The sequence below is a fragment of the Myotis brandtii genome, unplaced genomic scaffold (genome assembly GCF_000412655.1).
Source record: "Myotis brandtii unplaced genomic scaffold, ASM41265v1 scaffold760, whole genome shotgun sequence".
Lineage (NCBI taxonomy): Eukaryota > Metazoa > Chordata > Mammalia > Chiroptera > Vespertilionidae > Myotis > Myotis brandtii.
In genome coordinates, this window is record NW_005371038.1 from 881,038 (window position 1) to 897,987 (window position 16,950).

At 59.7% G+C, this 16,950-nt stretch overlaps 1 protein-coding gene across 2 annotated transcripts in view; it reads right to left on the reverse strand.

Moving 5' to 3' along the window:
- The window catches only part of SEMA4D (sema domain, immunoglobulin domain (Ig), transmembrane domain (TM) and short cytoplasmic domain, (semaphorin) 4D), an 89,596-nt gene that overhangs the window by 64,753 nt on the left and 7,893 nt on the right, over positions 1–16,950 (reverse strand). The gene's annotated exons all lie outside the window — the stretch shown is intronic.

A 16,950-nucleotide genomic window follows, 5' to 3' on the forward strand; every position in this document is an offset into this window, starting at 1 on the left:
GGGGGGGAGAAGGAGGAGGGGGAATGGGTGGAAGGTGCCGCTGTGCCTGGAGAAAGGAGCTCGGAGCCCGCAGGAAGGAGAAGGTGCTGGCAAAGGCACCTCTTCTCTCCCGGCTGCCCGCTGCCCACTGCCCACTGGCACGTCTGTCCTCCCATAAGTGGGCCGAACCCAGGGACCATCACACAGGGGTTCAGCCCACGGTCACCTGCAGGGCCTGGGGGAGGCACAGCAAGGAGACGGTGGCACCCACGCACGGTGGTGAACAACCTGGGGAGACGGGCGGGGGGCAGGGAGGCTTGTCCAGTCTCTACAAGCAGGCTCAGCTCCCAGGCACCGGCCTGCGACCCACACACCCCTTCCCCGCAGATCACCGCCGCGGTGGCAGCTCGCTGCTGCTGAGTGAGGGGGGACATGGGCCTGGGACACAGAGAGCCCCTGACAACGGGCAGCGACCCCAGTGTGCCGTCCACAACGGGCTCTGTGCCACTTCGCACCCCACAGTCACCGGGATGGAAGTCTGGTGATGTGCCCAGCGCCACAGGAAGCAGGACGGTGACCTGGGTGGGCACAGGTAGCTGGTACAACACATTGAGTGTGTGAGCCTCAGTCCTCAGCAAGACAGCGGCTGGGCACACCTGTCTGATGGTGGGCACTGCCCTCGAGGGGCTGACCCACCCTGGCAGGTCCCAGACCCCAAGTCTAAAATCCCCTGAGCCAGCAACAAAGGGTCCGGCCCATCCACCACCGAAGCAAGCAGTGCCAGGCGGCTGCTGGCACCGGGCCTGCCTCTGCGAACAGGACAGTGTCTTGTCACTGGAGACCGCAGGCGCAGGCCGGTCTTCCCAAGACACAGGGGGTGTGACCAGGAGCAAAGGCTGCAGCCTGCGAGGTGGCCGCCGCCCCTGTCCCGGGGCCTTGCCCGCTCCTCCCGCACAGTCTTTGGTGGCAGCGCCCTGAGCAGCAGGCTCACCCATGCGATGCAGGAGAGGCGTGGCGGCCATGGCGGGTGCTGGCGTGGCTTGGTGAGCTTGCCACGTCCGGCCTGGCTTGGGGCCTCCCAGGACCTCATCACAATCCAAAAAAGTGTTGGACATGTTTGACCAGGGAGTCAGGTGACTGTGACCCTCCCAGTTCGGGGCTGAAATGAGAGAAAGCATGAATCCATCCTTCCCTGAGCGTAAGGCAAGCGCCTCACCCTCATTCACGAGCTGCAAAGAATGCTCCCGGCCTTGGAGATGTGCGGAGGGAGGAGCTCAGGTACTCCTCGTATTCATTGACTAGAATCGCATCTATGTACTTGCGGCCATGGCTGGGAATCAGGACCGACATGAGTCAGACCAGGATTTTCTACTGCGTGGGTGGGGGTGCCCTTAGCCCCCTCCTTGCTCATCTGCAATTTATGTGCAGGGTGGGGCACAGGTAGGTTTATAGTTGTGAGCATGTGAAACACAGAGTTTATTCTTGTATTACTATTTACTAATTATTGTATTATTTTCCATACAAACAACTGTAAACCTACGTTTGCCCCACCCCGATTTACAGATTTTTACTAGGTCTGCAATATGCCTTACATTGTAGGGCTTTCATGGATCGGTGACGTATGAACTCTGCTTAGGGAACAGGGTGTTTAACCCTCTTCACCTCTGAGACCCAGCTCCTGGGAGGGAAGCCAAGGCAGGTTCCCAAAGCGGCAGGATATGCAAAGGAACACTTACACTTGGGAAACACATTTCTTCTGTGATTAAAGATCTCACACAAAAATTAAGGTGCCCCTGAGAGGCTAGGGGTTTCAAACAGCGCCTTCACCACCCAGGACGCGACCCCACTCCCGCCTGATGGCCCCCCAAGTGCAGACGAGCTCGGCGGGCAGGTCCCAGGCCCAGAGCACCGCCAGGGGCAAGTGGATTTACAGAAAGAGGCAAGAGACAAGTCTATTTTAAAAACTTACTTGCAGGTACTGTACTTGCCCTTTAAAACAAAGTTAGCAAAGAAACCACTGTACAAATTTTAGTCAAATGAAAAACCCACCCACCCATGTTCAGGTTCACCACATCTTAGTACCCATTTTGAGCATTAATTTAGCCCTATCCCGCCCAAGAACGCACAGCCGTGGTCACAGCCACAAAGTGCACACGACAGGAAGGCTGGGGTGAGAACGCTGTGCACACGGCCCGCCTGCCTGCAGTCTCCCCGAGAACAGCCCAGGCGCAGCGGAGGCCCAGCGGTCCCACCCCGCCTGCACCAGGACACAGGCTGCTCTCCGCTCTCTCCCCGGACCCCTCCCTGCACACACCCTCGGCATCACCATTCCTGGCCCCACGACCCCCGTGGCACTGCCCTCTGCGTGGGCACCTTCCACACATTAGCCACGCAGGGCATTCTCCCCACTCTCCACATGTAGCCCAGGCCCCTCTGCACCTGTGGTCATGGCCGCTTTCCACCCACAGAGACCCCTGGCTTCCTCTCGCCATTTCTGCTCCCGCGGCAGCCCCATGCTTCCGCTTCCAGCCCTCCTCCCTGGGCCTGCACTAAACTCCGTTACACTCGCCTCCGGCGGGCACAGAACACCAGCCTCCACCGTGAGGACAAAGGCTGAGGCTGGCCAGAGGGGGTGGCCGGGACCACCTTGCACAGGAGGCCATCGCCGGGAAGGGCGGACCAGTGGCTGTGGGACACCCTCAGCGAGACTGGCAGCGCCTCCTAGAGTCCCACAGCCGTGTTTCCACGCCTCTCATCCTGCCAGACACGTGGCTCTGTGTGCAGGTCATGGACAAGCAGACTGTCCCAGGCAAAGCTGGCAGGCTGCCACTGCCCGCCAGCCCTGCCAGGACCCGAGCGACGTGTCCTTCCCTCCTTGCTGGTACAGCCTTTGGCCTCAACTCCTGCGTGTGGCCTGGGTCACGGTGAGTGGGACAGAGGCCGGAGCTGCTGGTGCCCACCCACAGCCCTGCTGATGCCAGCAAGCAGCTTCAATTTCAGTGTCTGAAGTGCAAACCGCTCTCTGCAGGGGCACGGAGCCCCCACTGGGTGCAGCAGCAAGGAGGAGTGCTGGGGAGCCGGGGGCCTGCAGGGGCTCAAGGAGTCAGGTGCCCTCGGCAAGAAGGCAGAGGGGCAGGAGCCTGCCCGGCCGGTCACCTCCTCCTCTGGCTGGGGACACAGCGTCCAGAGTAAAATTTGGAAAGAAGTGAGTGTCCTTTAGCAGGCACCGCAGTAAGCAAACAGGACACCCCCCACCCCACCCTGGTGAGCTCTCCTGTCAGTACAGTGTGGGGCCCTGCAGCCCTGGAAGGGACCAGAACTGACCCTGCCCACCCTCCTCACCCTCTCCCAGGACCACTGGGCACAGATCCCGGGCCAGTGGTGGGGCCTGGCCCATGTGCACCAGGTGAAGCCCTACCCCGCAGTGTGCCAGGCATGTCTGCACCCTCGAGGACAGCCCTACATGCAGCCACTGCCCATGTCTACACGGCCAGACACCCATGAAACATGCTGAAGAGCGGACAGACGCCGGTCCTGCGCCAGCACAGCTGCTCCCCTCCTCTTGCCTCCCCCACGGGGCAGCTCCCGTCCTCCTCTCCCAGGGGGGCTCCTGGGTCACCTTCCCTGACCTCGGAGCAGATGTGCCGTCTGGTTGCTCCTGCAGAGCCTCCAGTCACACAGGTGTCGGTAAGACGAGTGAGCCTACTCTGCAACGTGCACCCTGGACCCCAGCTGTCCATCACTGCCACCTGTGAAGCAGGCTGGGCCACCTGCTTGGGACAGAATGACTGACAGCCCCAGGCTGGCAGGGCCACGCCCACGCCCACCCAGCCCACGCCCACGCCCACCCTGCTGAGGCTGTCAGTTGTCCGGCCGGGTGTGGTTGAGTGTGTGAGCCTCCAGGTACACCTCCACCTGCAGCATGGGCAGGGCCAAGGCCACCAGAAGTTAAACCCTGACCTCACCGGCTCCCAGCGTGGGTGGGGCCAGTCCAGCGTGGGCAGCACAGCGGGAACTCAGGCAAAGAGGGCATTTGGGGGACACAGAGGGCTGCCACCCAGGGAGCCCGAGTCAGTGCTCAGGTGTGAGCTCCTGAGGGCAGCCAGGGTCAGACACGGGCACCTGGAACAGCAACATCTGCACATGCCAAGGGTCCATGCACCCGCCAAATCTGTGCACGCCCCCCACGCACAGAGTAAGAGCACCCCTGCCCAGAGGGACCCACGCCGTGCCCGCCCCCGACAGCAGAGGAGCTGTGCAGTGTGTCATCCTTTCTCTCCCCATCATACACTTGCCGTCGTGTGTCCTCCCAAATCTTCCTCTGCCCGGGGCCATGAGAGACATGTAAACACACGGAGTCACGGGTGCACACACAGGAGGGCGCCGGTAACTCCCGTGCAGCACACAGCACAGCGGGCTCCTTCACCCGCCACCCCTCCCAGCTGCTGCCAGTGTGAAGCGGGCACAGGGAGGACCAGCCAGCGGGAGGCCACGGAGGAGCCCGCAGTCCTCCCAGAGCGGAAGCCCGATGCCCTGTCAGAGAACGGGTTACTGAAGAGTAGTGCTGGCACCAGGAAGAAGAGCAAACTGGACTTCCTCCCTCAAAGGTCTTAGTCCATATTATGCAAAGCATTCTAGATGCTTTCAAGGCTGAAGGGAGCCGTCAGTTTCCATAACAGACAGCCACTGCAAACGGGTGAGAGAGGCATTCTGAGAGAAACAGTCCAAGAACACAAGAGGCGAGTCACAGACGGAGAAACGCAAACCTCCAGGGACCTTGCAGCAAAGATCCGCTGCCCCGGGACCCCGGGAGGACCCTGCTCAGGGAGCGCCGGGATCAGGGTCCACGCAGGGGAAGACCAGCTGTTAGATCTTTTCAAAACTGTTCTGGCAGCACCTAAAACACAGAGGCGCCCCCCGGCCCGCAGCGACAGGCCCGGAAGAGTGGCCTCATGCCCGTGGCGGGCGTTCACGGAGCTCTGTTTACGCTGGCTGAGCTCCTTTCCCGTGGCAGCGCTAAAAAGTGACCACCAACTGGGAGGCTGAGAACAGCAGCAACCCCTCCCAGTTCTGGGGCCAGCGGTCTCACTGCCCTGAACTCCAGGTGCAGCCGGCCCGCTCCCTCCAGAGGTGCTGGAGGAGACCCCGCCTGCCTCGTCCAGCTGCGGGGGCTGCAGGCACTCCTTGGTTTCTGGCCACTGTTATTAGTCAGGATCCCCAGAGAGAGAACCAATAGGATGTGGGTGTAGATGTCAGTGGCAGAAGCAGGATACTGGGACCAGCTATAACTGTAAGAAATATTCATCCTGCTCTGTTAACCGTGATGTCTTGTTCTGATTACACAAGGCTCATGCTGTCCTGGCTGGGAGTTGCATGTGGGACCTGGGAGCTCACCTGGAAATGCGGCCCATCCTCCCCACCGGGAAGCTGCCTGTCATCATGGAAAGACTGACAACCATGTTGCAAAACCAGAGCCGCCAGCCCTTTGAAGACCCCCAGCCCTTTGCATACCCACAGGCCTTTGCATTGCCTGTAAACTGCCCATTTTGCATACCCATTCTTATCCCTTTCGCCTACTTCCCCATGGTCGTCCTTCTACCCACTATAGCAGCTGGCTTTTGGTAGGGTGTGGAGCAGATTTTTGTGGCTGACCTGCTGCTCTCCTTGCTGCTGGGGTTACTGGAATAAACGCTCATATATGACTCAACCCTGTCTCAGCTGAGCTGGCTCAAGTAGTGACAGGCAGCCTGGATCCATTGACTGTCCGGTTACACAGAGAGAAAGATTTATTATAATGAATCAGATCATGTGATCACGGAGGCTGGCAAGCCTTGAGATTAGCAGTGAGCAAGTTGCAGACTCAGGGCAGCTAATGGTGCAAATCTCAGCTGGAGTCCAAATCTGAAGGCAGGAGAGGACCAATGTACCCGCTCAAAGGCAGCAGGACAGATGGAATAATTCTCCCCTCCTTGGCCTTTCTGCTCTTTTCAGGCTGTCAACTGATAGGATGCGGCCCACCCACATGAGGGAGGACATCTGCTTACTCAGTCTATAGACTCAAATGCTAATCTCATCCAGAAACACCCTCACAGACACACCCAGATCATGTCTGACCGGGTATCCGGGCACCTGTGCCCCAGTCAAGCTGACACACAAAATCAGCCTTCACGCCCACATCACTCTAATCTCTACTTCCGTCTTCCCATCAGCTTCTCCTCATCTTTCCAATCTCCACCCGCCTCCCTCTCCGGGGGGCACTTGTGGTGGCAGTTAGGGCCCATCACGTGACTCACGATCACCTCCCCATCTCGAGATTCCTGAGTCACTTCTGCTAAGAGCCGCTTTCTAGACCAGGTGGCACTCAGGCGCCGGGGTTAGAACCTGCCTTCGCTGGGGCTATTCTTCAGCTTCCTACCAGGGACCACACATAACAATCCTGGAGCCGTGAGGGGCTCCAAGGGGAGCAGGTCCAAGTTCATAATGAAGCCCTGCCTGGCTGGTAGTTGACTCTCCTGCCCAATATGGCCAAGAAGGCAAGACGCACGGTCTTGTCTCTGTACTGAACACAACAGGGTCTCTCGGGTTGGAATGAGGACAGTGGGTAAGCTTTGCTGCCCACAGCATTTTTCTGCAAAAATGAGTGTCCCCCTTTGACTCAAAGGTGTGGGGCATCCCGACCCTGGGTCACCATGCCTTTCCAACGAGGCAGCGAAAGGGCGTGATGAAGGCACCAAGTGTCCTTCTGAGGCGTGTATGGGAGGAGGGCAGTGCCACCTTCCTATAACCACTCCTGCCCCCCCACCATGTAGTGCTGAGTCCTAAAGCCCAGCTGTGCCCTGGTATGGGTGGGCTCTGCTGTGCCCACACTCCGACCCTTGACTCCAGCTGCCTTAGCGCCAGCTACTCAGGGGTACCCCACAGGGCTTCGTGGGGCGTATCCAAAGACTCGTGTCCCTGAATGCCGCTACATCCTCTCCTTCCCCTGCCGCCACCCGTCAGGGTCTCCCATCCGTCAAAGGCCATCTCACCCCTGAGCAGCCTGGCAGCCACTGGGAACCTCACCCCTCCCCACCCTTGTATGCCTTCGTCCTCGTCCCTCCAAACTCGATGGAGGCTCCCCAAGGGCCTCCCCACTCTGTGTCCCGCACAGCCAGCCTCACCCATCTAATGGCACGTCCATGAGGCCTGTTCCCAGGGGAGGTGGCCCGTCCTCTGCCCTCTGGTGGCTCGGTGCCCCAGCAGGGACCCACCTGGGGCTGCTCCTCAGATGTCCACCCAACGCTAAGACCTCCTCCCTGCCACACTCCCTGCGTCCCCAGCCTTGCTGCCCCAGGTGGAGGCCTCAGACAACCTGGGGGAACTGGTCTGTACATGGATCCTCACCCTTCCAGGTGCTCAGCCAAACCTAGGCTCATCCTTGACCCCCACCCAACTCAGACCCACATGGCAGCAAGTCCCCTGGGCTCCGCCTCCCAATGAACGCCCGCGGGCTCTCCTCCCACCCGCTGCGGCACCCTGGCCCGCACCCCCTCCAGGACCACCTCGCAGCCTCTGCACAGGACTCCCTGCACCCTCCAGGGTCCATTCTCCCCAGAAGCCGGGAGTCCTGTCCAAACCTGGGCTCCCAGCACGTGCACCGCAGAGCACCAAGAGGTCATACGCTGCTTCCCGTCCCAGGGCGCTCCTACCAGCGACCACACCGGCCATGCCTTCTACTGGAATGCTCCTCTCCGAACCCAGGCCCAGCTCCTGTTTGTCCTCAATCAACTGCCCCTCCCAGCAGGGCCTCCTGCTGCCCCTTCTCCACTTGGCTTCTCTCATTTGCACCCATCACCTCTCACTCCTCGCATCTGACTTACTCATCCGTTGACAGTCTGTCTTCCCGGCCACTAGAAGCTTCTTCCACATGGAGGCCCCAGTGCCCAGAGCCTGCCAGGCGGAGGGAGGGCGCTCAGTGTCCTGGAGAGCTGGGCCTGAGGAAACCTGTCCCACGGTGTCGGGGGGCTGGGCCGCATGGGGCCAAGCTCTCCCCAGGCTCCACACGTGCAGCCAGATGGCAGCGGGGCAGACCCGAGACCCGGGCCTCTGCAGGGGATGAAAACGCGCTGCGAGCACCAGAGTCATTCGCTGAAGGCTCGTTTCAGTGGCTCCCCGGGTGCATGACAGCATCGCCACATGCCCGCTCTCTTCAGAGTCAAAGGGGCCTTTGTGGGCTATAAATAGCCTGGCCAGATGTGGGAAGGCACCCACAGCTGCACCCCCAGCAGATCCCCAGGAAGCAGCTGCACTTCGGGCAGCAGAGGGTTAATGGGTGGAGCCTCCTCTCTCAGGGACAAGGCAGGGTTTCATCAAAGCCTGGCCATGCAGGCTGCTCGCCACCGGCACATGCAGGACACGCCGTGGGGACGGCCAGGCTGCAGACTGCAAGTCTCACAGAAACCAGGGAGACGGATGCCGGAGAACAGGAGCCGTCCGGGGAGGCACCCCCACCCCCCAGAGTGCTGGGCTCCCTGTGCAGGAGAACCCAGTCTGCGCAGGGCACCCCGTCTGACAAGGCCCAGCTGTCTGTTAGCAATTGTCTGTGGACGTGGAAAGACAGCAGCAGTGCTGCGGGCTCTCGGGTCCTCTCAAAGCTGGTGCCTGCTCCCTCGGCCTCCCCGCCCAGGGCTGGGCCGGAGGGAAGGGGCGCACAGGCGCAGAGCACCGAGAACCGCCTGCTTCCGCTTCCAACAGAAGCACCGGCTGAGCCGCATGTGCAAGCCCCATGCGAGAGTTCAGATCTTCCTAGAAGCCACGTTCGGAGAGTAAAAACAAAGGTGAAGCCTAAACATATTGTATTTAACCCAACACGAAGCCAAAGCACTGTCTTTCCCACACGTGAGGAACAGAGTCACGAATGGGCTGCCCCGTCCTGAGGCTGCCTCCTGCCTGCTGTGTCCCCACTCGCAGTGCCACACGGGGACGGCCCCACCCAGGGCGGTAACAGCCACGGTAGCGGACAGCGCAGACCGCGGTGGCATCACCAGCTGCAGCAAGGCCACAGAGGCTCGGACGTAGGAGCCGGTGCAGGCCCAGGTGTGGCTGAAGGTGTGGAAGCTCCAATCATGGCAAATGGACCCAACAAGGTCCAAGTTGCACGACTGCAGGGACAGAGGTCCTGGACGGCAGCCCCTCCCACCTGCGTCCAGGCTCCTCCGCGCCTGTCTTCAGCTGATGGACAAGCACCGGCGCCGGTGGATCTGTCACGAGGGACTGCCGGGCTCTCGGTCCTGCTACAGCCACTTTGGGACTCACTGCTGTGCACAGGCCTCCACGTCAGGGGCCTACGGCTCCTGTCATACAATCCAGACCGAAGGCCTTGGGATGGTGTTGGCTCATACATCACACAGACCGGGCGTGAGGGGGAACACAGGCTTTACGCCCCTGAGAACAGACCAGCCCCGGGGCACAACCTCGATGACTACCCTTCTCTATGCCCTTGGTCCCACTGTCCCGCCGGGTCCTGTCCACACCTCCCTGAGAAGGGAAACTGGTGTCGGACCTCCATGTGCCAGCTGATCTCATGGTCACACGCCCCTGCGAGGTCCCGTCCCCACAAGGGCCTCTAATAAAGCCTCTTCTTACGAAGTCCGTGTGTTTTCATCTGACAAGTGATCACACACGACTTCAAGCCCCAAACACCCACCGATGAAGGCCCAATGGACAGGTGACCTGTGACTTCCACCTCCGGAAGGTGTCACCAGATCGGGGTCCTGGTACCAACAGGGACTGGCTCGAGGCGTAGCGCAGGGCATCCCTGCCACAGGCGAGAGCAGGGAGGCGGCTCAGGGGAGCCATGCACTGACTCGTGTCCTGAGGCCATGGTCCTGGAGACATTCCCTCCAGGAGGCGGGCAGGGCTCTGTGGGACCATCGAAAGCAGCCCCCACAGCTACTGGTGGGTGCCCAGGACCCTGCCCCAGGCCTGCATACTGGCGCCCATCTGCGTTCCTAAAGGCCGACGCCTCCTCTGAAAGTGCTGCAGCGTCTGGGGGAGATGTTCTCACTGGGACCAGAAAAGCAGATAAAGCAAGAGGCGCTGCCCCTACAGGATGACAGAGAGAAAAGGATAAGGCTCACGGGCGAGGTGGGAGCCCGCTGTTGGCAGGGGCACCGGGGTTAGCTGAGGGCACTGATGGGAAACGGGCCCCGTAAGCACACAGGTGTCCTCACCCCTGTGGCACTCCACAGACCAGCGTCCCAGAGGGCTGGTAATGAGGGCAGGGCGGGCCCGAGTGGCACCAAAGTGGGGCACGTGACCTGGAGCAGAGCGCTGTGGCTCAGTCACCCACACCAGCCAGGAGGCGGTGGGGACGCCACCCCGCTGTGGGCTCCCGGGGAACCGTCAAAATCAACCTCTGAAGGCTGCATCCACCCCAGGTTTCTCCGGTGGGTAGAAACCGGGTGTCCTGAGCCTCTATAAGCCCCGAGTCCCGGGTGGTGGGGTCCACGCGCTTCAGTCACAGCAGAGCTGACAGATTGGATCTAAGCGGGGGAGGCTTTGGCAAAGGGCTCTTTTGGCAGCCGACTCCATGAGCTCTGGGCTGGAAGGGTGCTCTCGGCTTCACCGAGCCAGCAGGGCCCCCTGCAGAGCCGGGGTCCACGCTCTGAAAGCTGACTTCTCAGGAGTACGGTGTTGGGGCGTCTCACCAACTTCACTCCAAGCTTAGATGTGGTGCCTGAAAACTCACAGAAACTAGGACCACTGGCCCATGTTGCTTATGGCAGGAAACCCCACAAAGCTGGCTTTTGCAGAGAGGGGCCGCGGGGGGAGTGCTCCCCATGCTCTTCCCTACAACCCTGACGTTGGCGGCGGCCTTCTTATAAGATGCGGGATGTGTTTTCTTTGTGGATACCTACACAATGTCAAGGCCCTGAAATGTCCTAAATGTGAGGGAGTGAACATGCCCCAAAATACCAGCCAACAGGAAACAACTGATGCCCATCATTCGGAACTGCGAGCCGCCGCCTTGAGGGGAGCTGCCCACAGCGACCACAGCAGCGGCCTGTTCGGGGGTGAAGTTCACCGAGGCTCCCACGGCCTCCTGCGAGCCACCCTCCTCTCTGCAGACAGGGCTCCCCTCGGTTCAGCAGTGTTTCTGGGGGTTCTCCACCATCAAATCTTGACCTTTCTCTTTGGGCTCAAGGTCACAACCAGCTCTCCGTTGCTGCTGGTTTGGGGCGCAGGGATGCGTGGGAAAAGCCAGGGTCGCTGAGGGCAGGCTCGCACCTGCGGGTCCCACTGGAGCAAGGGCCCACGTGGAAGACCGGCCAGGACTCAGGCTGTTACGGGTTCAACCTTCACAAAGTGGAGGCCTTAAGGAAAATCACAGCTCCCCCTTTGGGCGCTGGGGGTCCACAACCCTCTGGGCAGGGCAGGGCAGGGCAGGACACGTCCAGGCCGCACCACGGGGCGAGGCTGTTCTGTGGGCGAGGGTCTGCTCCCTGCTGAGCTGATGGGACCACTGTAAGAGAGCCTGCTCGGCCAAACTGAATGGGATGTCTTTATTCAATGTCTGTCTGTCCTTGGCAGGATGTCCTCTCCACAGCTGTCAGCACCTCACGTGCTCCACACAGCCCCGGCAAGTGAGCAGTAACCAGGGCCAGGGTGCCGGCCGGACGGAGGCAGCCCGTTTCAGCATCACCTGGGAGCCCGTCCTGGCACAGACACGCTGGGACATGCGCAGGTGAAGGGCTCAGCCCGCTGCCTTCCACCACCAGCTTTCCCTCTAAAGATAACTCAGCCGCCGCACCATGGAGGGCAGACAGGGGGCGCCCCTGGCCCCGGCAGCCCAGCAGCGCCCAGTGTGAAGGGCTGGCTTCTCAGACAAGGACGGCAGTGGTTAGAAGGCCATTTGCAAAAGTGTCTTAAAATGTTCTTTACTCGTTATTCCTGAGAAACCAATGAGACGTCACAATCCCTTCAAAGGAGAAGTCAAAGAACCAGACAATGACACAGAGTTGGCTGAGGGAGGGGAGGGGGTGACTGCCTGGTGGTGGGGTTTCCTTTGGGTGAGGAAATGTCCTGAACTAGATAGAGGTGGAGGTTGTACAACACTGTGAATGCACTAAACGCTACTAAATCATCACTGTAGCTAATTGTGTCATGTGAACCTTAGCTCAATTTCACGAATATCTTATCTAATAAAGAGGGAATATGCTAATCGACCCTCACGCTGTCACAAAGATGGCGGTGCCCACAGCCAATGAGGAGGGAATATGCTAATTGCTGCCCCACCCTCAAAGATGGCAGCACCACAACCAATAAGGAGGGAATATGCTAATTGACTGCCACGCTCTCAAAGATGGCGGTGCCCACAGCCACAAGATGGCTGGCAGGGGAGGGCAGTTGTGGGCAACCAGGCCTGCAGGGGAGGGCAATTGTGGGCGACCAGGCCTGCAGGGGAGGGCAGTTAGGGGCAACTGGGCCGGCAGGGGAAGGCAGATAAGGGCAACCAGGCCGGCAGGGGAGGGCAATTGGGGGCGATCAGGTTGGCAGGGGAGCAGTTAGGTGTCAATCAGGCTGGCAGGGGAGTAGCTAGGGGGTGATCAGGTAGGCAGGGGAGTAGTTAGGGGGTGATCAGGCTGGCAGGCAGAAGTAGTTAGGGGCAATCAGGCAGGCAGGCAGGTGAGCGGTTGGGAGCCAGCAGTCCTGGATTGTGAGAGGGATGTCTGACTGCCGGTCATCTGGCAGTTGGTCATCCCCCAAAGGGTCCCAGATTGGAGAGGGTGCAGGCTGGGCTGAGGGACAGCCCCCTCCCCCAGTCACGAATTTCATGCACCGGGCCTCTAGTATGGAACAAAAGAATACTGAAATGAGTTTGTGAGGAGCACACAGCTGGCTTTTCCATGGCGGCAGTCAATGGACAGAATTCGTCTGCATGTCTGCAGACGCGACTGTGCAAGGCTGTCCACGGTGATGACCTGCAGAGCTCCAGGATGCCACACTCTGGAGGCTCTAACCCTTCGCTGGAGGCCACTCACTCCAAAGTCCCAGTGGGAAGAGGAGAGGGGGGGCTCTGAGGTTTAAGAGGAAGGGGCCAGGGCCAGGGGACAGAGCAGAGTGTGAGAAAGAGGGAAGTGGTGTTGGGGGGGCCCTGGGACCCTAGAGGGCCGTGGGGCCGTGGGGGAGCCGAGGAGCAGGCGTGAGGACATTAGCCTGGCAGAGGTCCCCGCATGACCGTCTGGCAAGAAGCCCAGCGTGTCCCAGCAGCTCTGGGGCTGTGGGGCAGGCACCAAGGAAGCCCACACACAAAATGCTGACTGATATGGTGAGAAAGATGCCGCTTCCTCAAACCACACGTGGTGCCGGCTCAGACCTGTGAGCACTAAGGAATGGTGACACCTACTCGCTTTCAGAAATGCCTCTTCTTTCTGCCAATCCAGGGCCTTCCCAGGCTCCTCGACCATTTCTCAGAAACCCTAACACCAGGGAGGGGGCTGCCTCGGGCCTTCTCCTTCCCGAGTAAAACCACCGCCCAGCAGCCGCGGTCTCCACAAGCACAGAGCCTCCTGGGGTGTGCACCCACTCACACAGGCCGGTCCTGGTCCTGTGCAGACCGCTCCTCAGGGGCGTGCAACTGCCCACATGGGCCGGTCCTGGTCCTGTGCAGACCACTCCTCAGGGACGTGCACCCACTCACACAGGCCGGTCCTGGTCCTGCGCAGACCACTCCTCAGGGCTCAGAGGTGGGAATCCTTCAGAGGACTTCTTGCCCGAGAGGCTGCCCAGGGACCATGAGGTCCCTGCTGTCCAGAGTGCATGGTGTCACGCTGAGAGCATGTGCTCCCGTCTGCAGGGGCCAGGCTCAAGAAACACCTCTCAAGGCCCAGGTTAGTCACGTGGGTGCAGAGGTCCTCAGAGACAGCCAAGCTGCACCCTTGCACTGCGGTCAGTGTGACTCACCAAGGCCCTCTGCTCAGCCCCCCACAGTCTGCAGGCCCACAGTCAGAGTGGTCAGCTGAGCTGTTCCCATGTGAAGCAGGGGATTGTGACCGCCAGGCCACAGAGTCCTCACTGGGTTCACATGACAATGACAAATGTGAGCTTCAGTCTGTAACCTTCTGCAAGGACACTCGCCACCCCATTCCTGTGGCCTCTCATTACATGTGACTATTAGGTTGTAAGCCGAGAGCTCTAGAGAGCACGGCTGGAAGAGTTTCGTTACTCTTTTACAAGAAATCAGAACAGAAGCTAAAAAGTCACCAAGCTCCTAGAAGGAAACTGAATGGTTAAACTGCAGGTTGTCATGGCTGACAACCCTCCCAGAAGAGAAGTGGGCACTGGGTTCCATAGGCCTCGCCCACAGCCCACCTCCTGGCTCTTCCTGGGAGAGCAACTCCATGCACTTGACCACCATCTCCCTGCCCCCACCCAGCCTGGCTGCCGGCTTCTGACACCTCAGAACCGGGGATCTTGTGGTCCCACACCAGCACTCAGTCCTAGAATCGAGCCTGAAGGAGAAGAGGATGGCGAAGTCTGAAAGGATGTACCCCAAACTCGCTCAGTGGAGGGGCCAACTTGAATTTCCCTTCTTTCTGGACTCACTACACTAAACATGCGTGACTTTTACAACTGGGAGACATCACACCGAGAAAGGTCACAAGTCTTACCCATGGCTGCAAGGGTATGACTGTAGGGAGCACACCCCCCAGCCCACGTTCAGAAACAGCCTCCGGCACCTGCGCTGTCCCGCTCCTGAGCTGTCTTGCACCTGGCGATGCAGCCACCGCACCTCCCCTCAGGTGTCCTGACCAGCTACACCCCCAGCCTGCGGCGGACGAGCAGCGCCGACAGACTGAGCTGCCGCGGGACAGTGAGATGGGCAGCAGTCAAACGCAGCGATCACTGCTCCAAAGGCTGCATTCAGACCCCAAGTCTGATCATTCCCACTCCCAGTCCTGTGCCAGGCCTGGCCATCCGAACGCCTCACAACCACCTGGGAAACACACCACGCGACACCGCGCCAGGGCTCACACAGGACGCGCTTCACTCTCCCTGAACAGGGATTCCCACACCCTCCTGCATTTGCAAAAACCTATCTTCCTTCTAGTGCTCATAACCCCTCTCCTGTTCTAAAGCCCTGAGTGACACAGATTTTTTAATTAAAGGAAGCCAAGTTAATCTCACTGAGAAATGACTAAACAACTGTGACCTTCGCTCAGACAGGAAGATGCCACACTACCCGTGAGGAACGGCTGCGGTCTGCATGTCACGTGTTGAAATCCTAGCCCCAGCGTGAGGGTGACCAGGACCTGTGAGGGGGGCCTGGGAAAGGCACTGGTGCCTTATGACAGCGACCAGAGCGCCCGTCGGCCCTGCCACCTCATCAGGACACGGAGAAGGCTGCGACCCGGAACAGGGCCTTGGCCAACTTCCCGCACCTGACCTCGGAGTTCCAGCACCAGGAAGGTGGGAATGTGTGCCGTTTATAAGCCACTCAGTCTGGTATTTTGTTACCACACCAGGGCTCAGTCAGGAACCGAAACCCATAGCTCGGCCATTCCAAAAACACCTTCTTTAGGGTTCACGCCGAAGGAAGACAACGTATCGCAGAGAAGAACATACTTTACTCTCGTCCATTCTCAGCCCTGCCAGGCAAACACCCAACAATCTCTGCTTAACCAGGGCTGGCGAGGTGGGCAACACGTGGCATGATGGGAAACAGACGAAGAGCGTTGGTGCTACCCACAGGCCACTGGGAACACTGCCCTCACACAGCACGAACAGGTGGGACCTCTCCCACCTCAGGGAGAGTCTCCTTGTGCGAGACGGTTCCTGGCGCAACCTGATGCTTCCAGGAACACGTGAAGACGGGCAGGGCACTGGCTGCCTCGTATCAGCTTCCCACGCCTGGGCACCGAATGCTGCCCTAGCGGGTTAAACGCCCTAATGCTGCTCTAACACATCTCATTTGTGGCTCCCTGGGGACCCTTCGTGAGCCCTGGGAATCCAGCCTCGGGCCGTGCCCTTGGCTGTGCCAATCACTGCTCCAAAGGCTGCATTCAAACCAGGTCTGATCATTCCCACTCCCAGAGCCGGGATTGTTCCCACTGCAGACTGGAGACGCCAGTGACTAAAGGAGTGCAGTCGACACCTTAGAGGGGAACGGCCTGGTTTCTCAAAACCCCCAGCCCCCAACCACCGGGACAAAACCGATAGCCTGAACAATGCTGTGATTATTAGACACTGAATTCACAGCTAAAAACCTTCTGGAAAAGAGATCCCCAGGCCCAGATGGTTCTGCCAGCAAATTCTACTGGACACAAGCAATGACAATTCTACACAGAAAACAGGAGAGGAAAATGTTTCCCAACTTCACCGTGACCAGCATCACCCTGACAGCAAAGCCAGACAGAGCCCCCACAAGACCAACATGCCTCGTGAAGAGACGCAAAATCCTCAACAATACACCAACGAAGTGGACCCAGTGGTTGTTATATACTAGTATATATGCATAATAGAGGCCCGGTGCATGGATTCATGCACCAGTGGGGTCCCTCGGCCTGGCCTGCGGGGATCAGTGGACCTCTGCGCCACCACAGCCTGGCCTTACCCACCAGCTCGTAGAGCTCCAGCCCACTGTCCATGTCGATCTGCACAGCACAAAGTAGTGCGCGAAGCAGCATGCGGCCAGGGAGGAGCCTGAGCCCGGACTGGATGCCATACCACTACAGCTCATCCCAGCCCCGCTGCGCCTGCCTCCGATGCCGCTAGGGCACGCAGGGGAAGTGTCTGCGGGAGAGGCTCACACCGCCACAGCTGCGCTTGCCAACCATGAGTCTGGCGTCTGGTGCCCATCTGTCAGCTGAGCAGTGCTCCTGCTGTGGGAGCGCACTGACTACCAGGGGGCAGCTTCTGCCTTGAGCGTCTGCCCCCTGGTGGTCAGTGCACATCATAGCTACTGGCCGGTCATCTGGTCGCTTAGGCTTA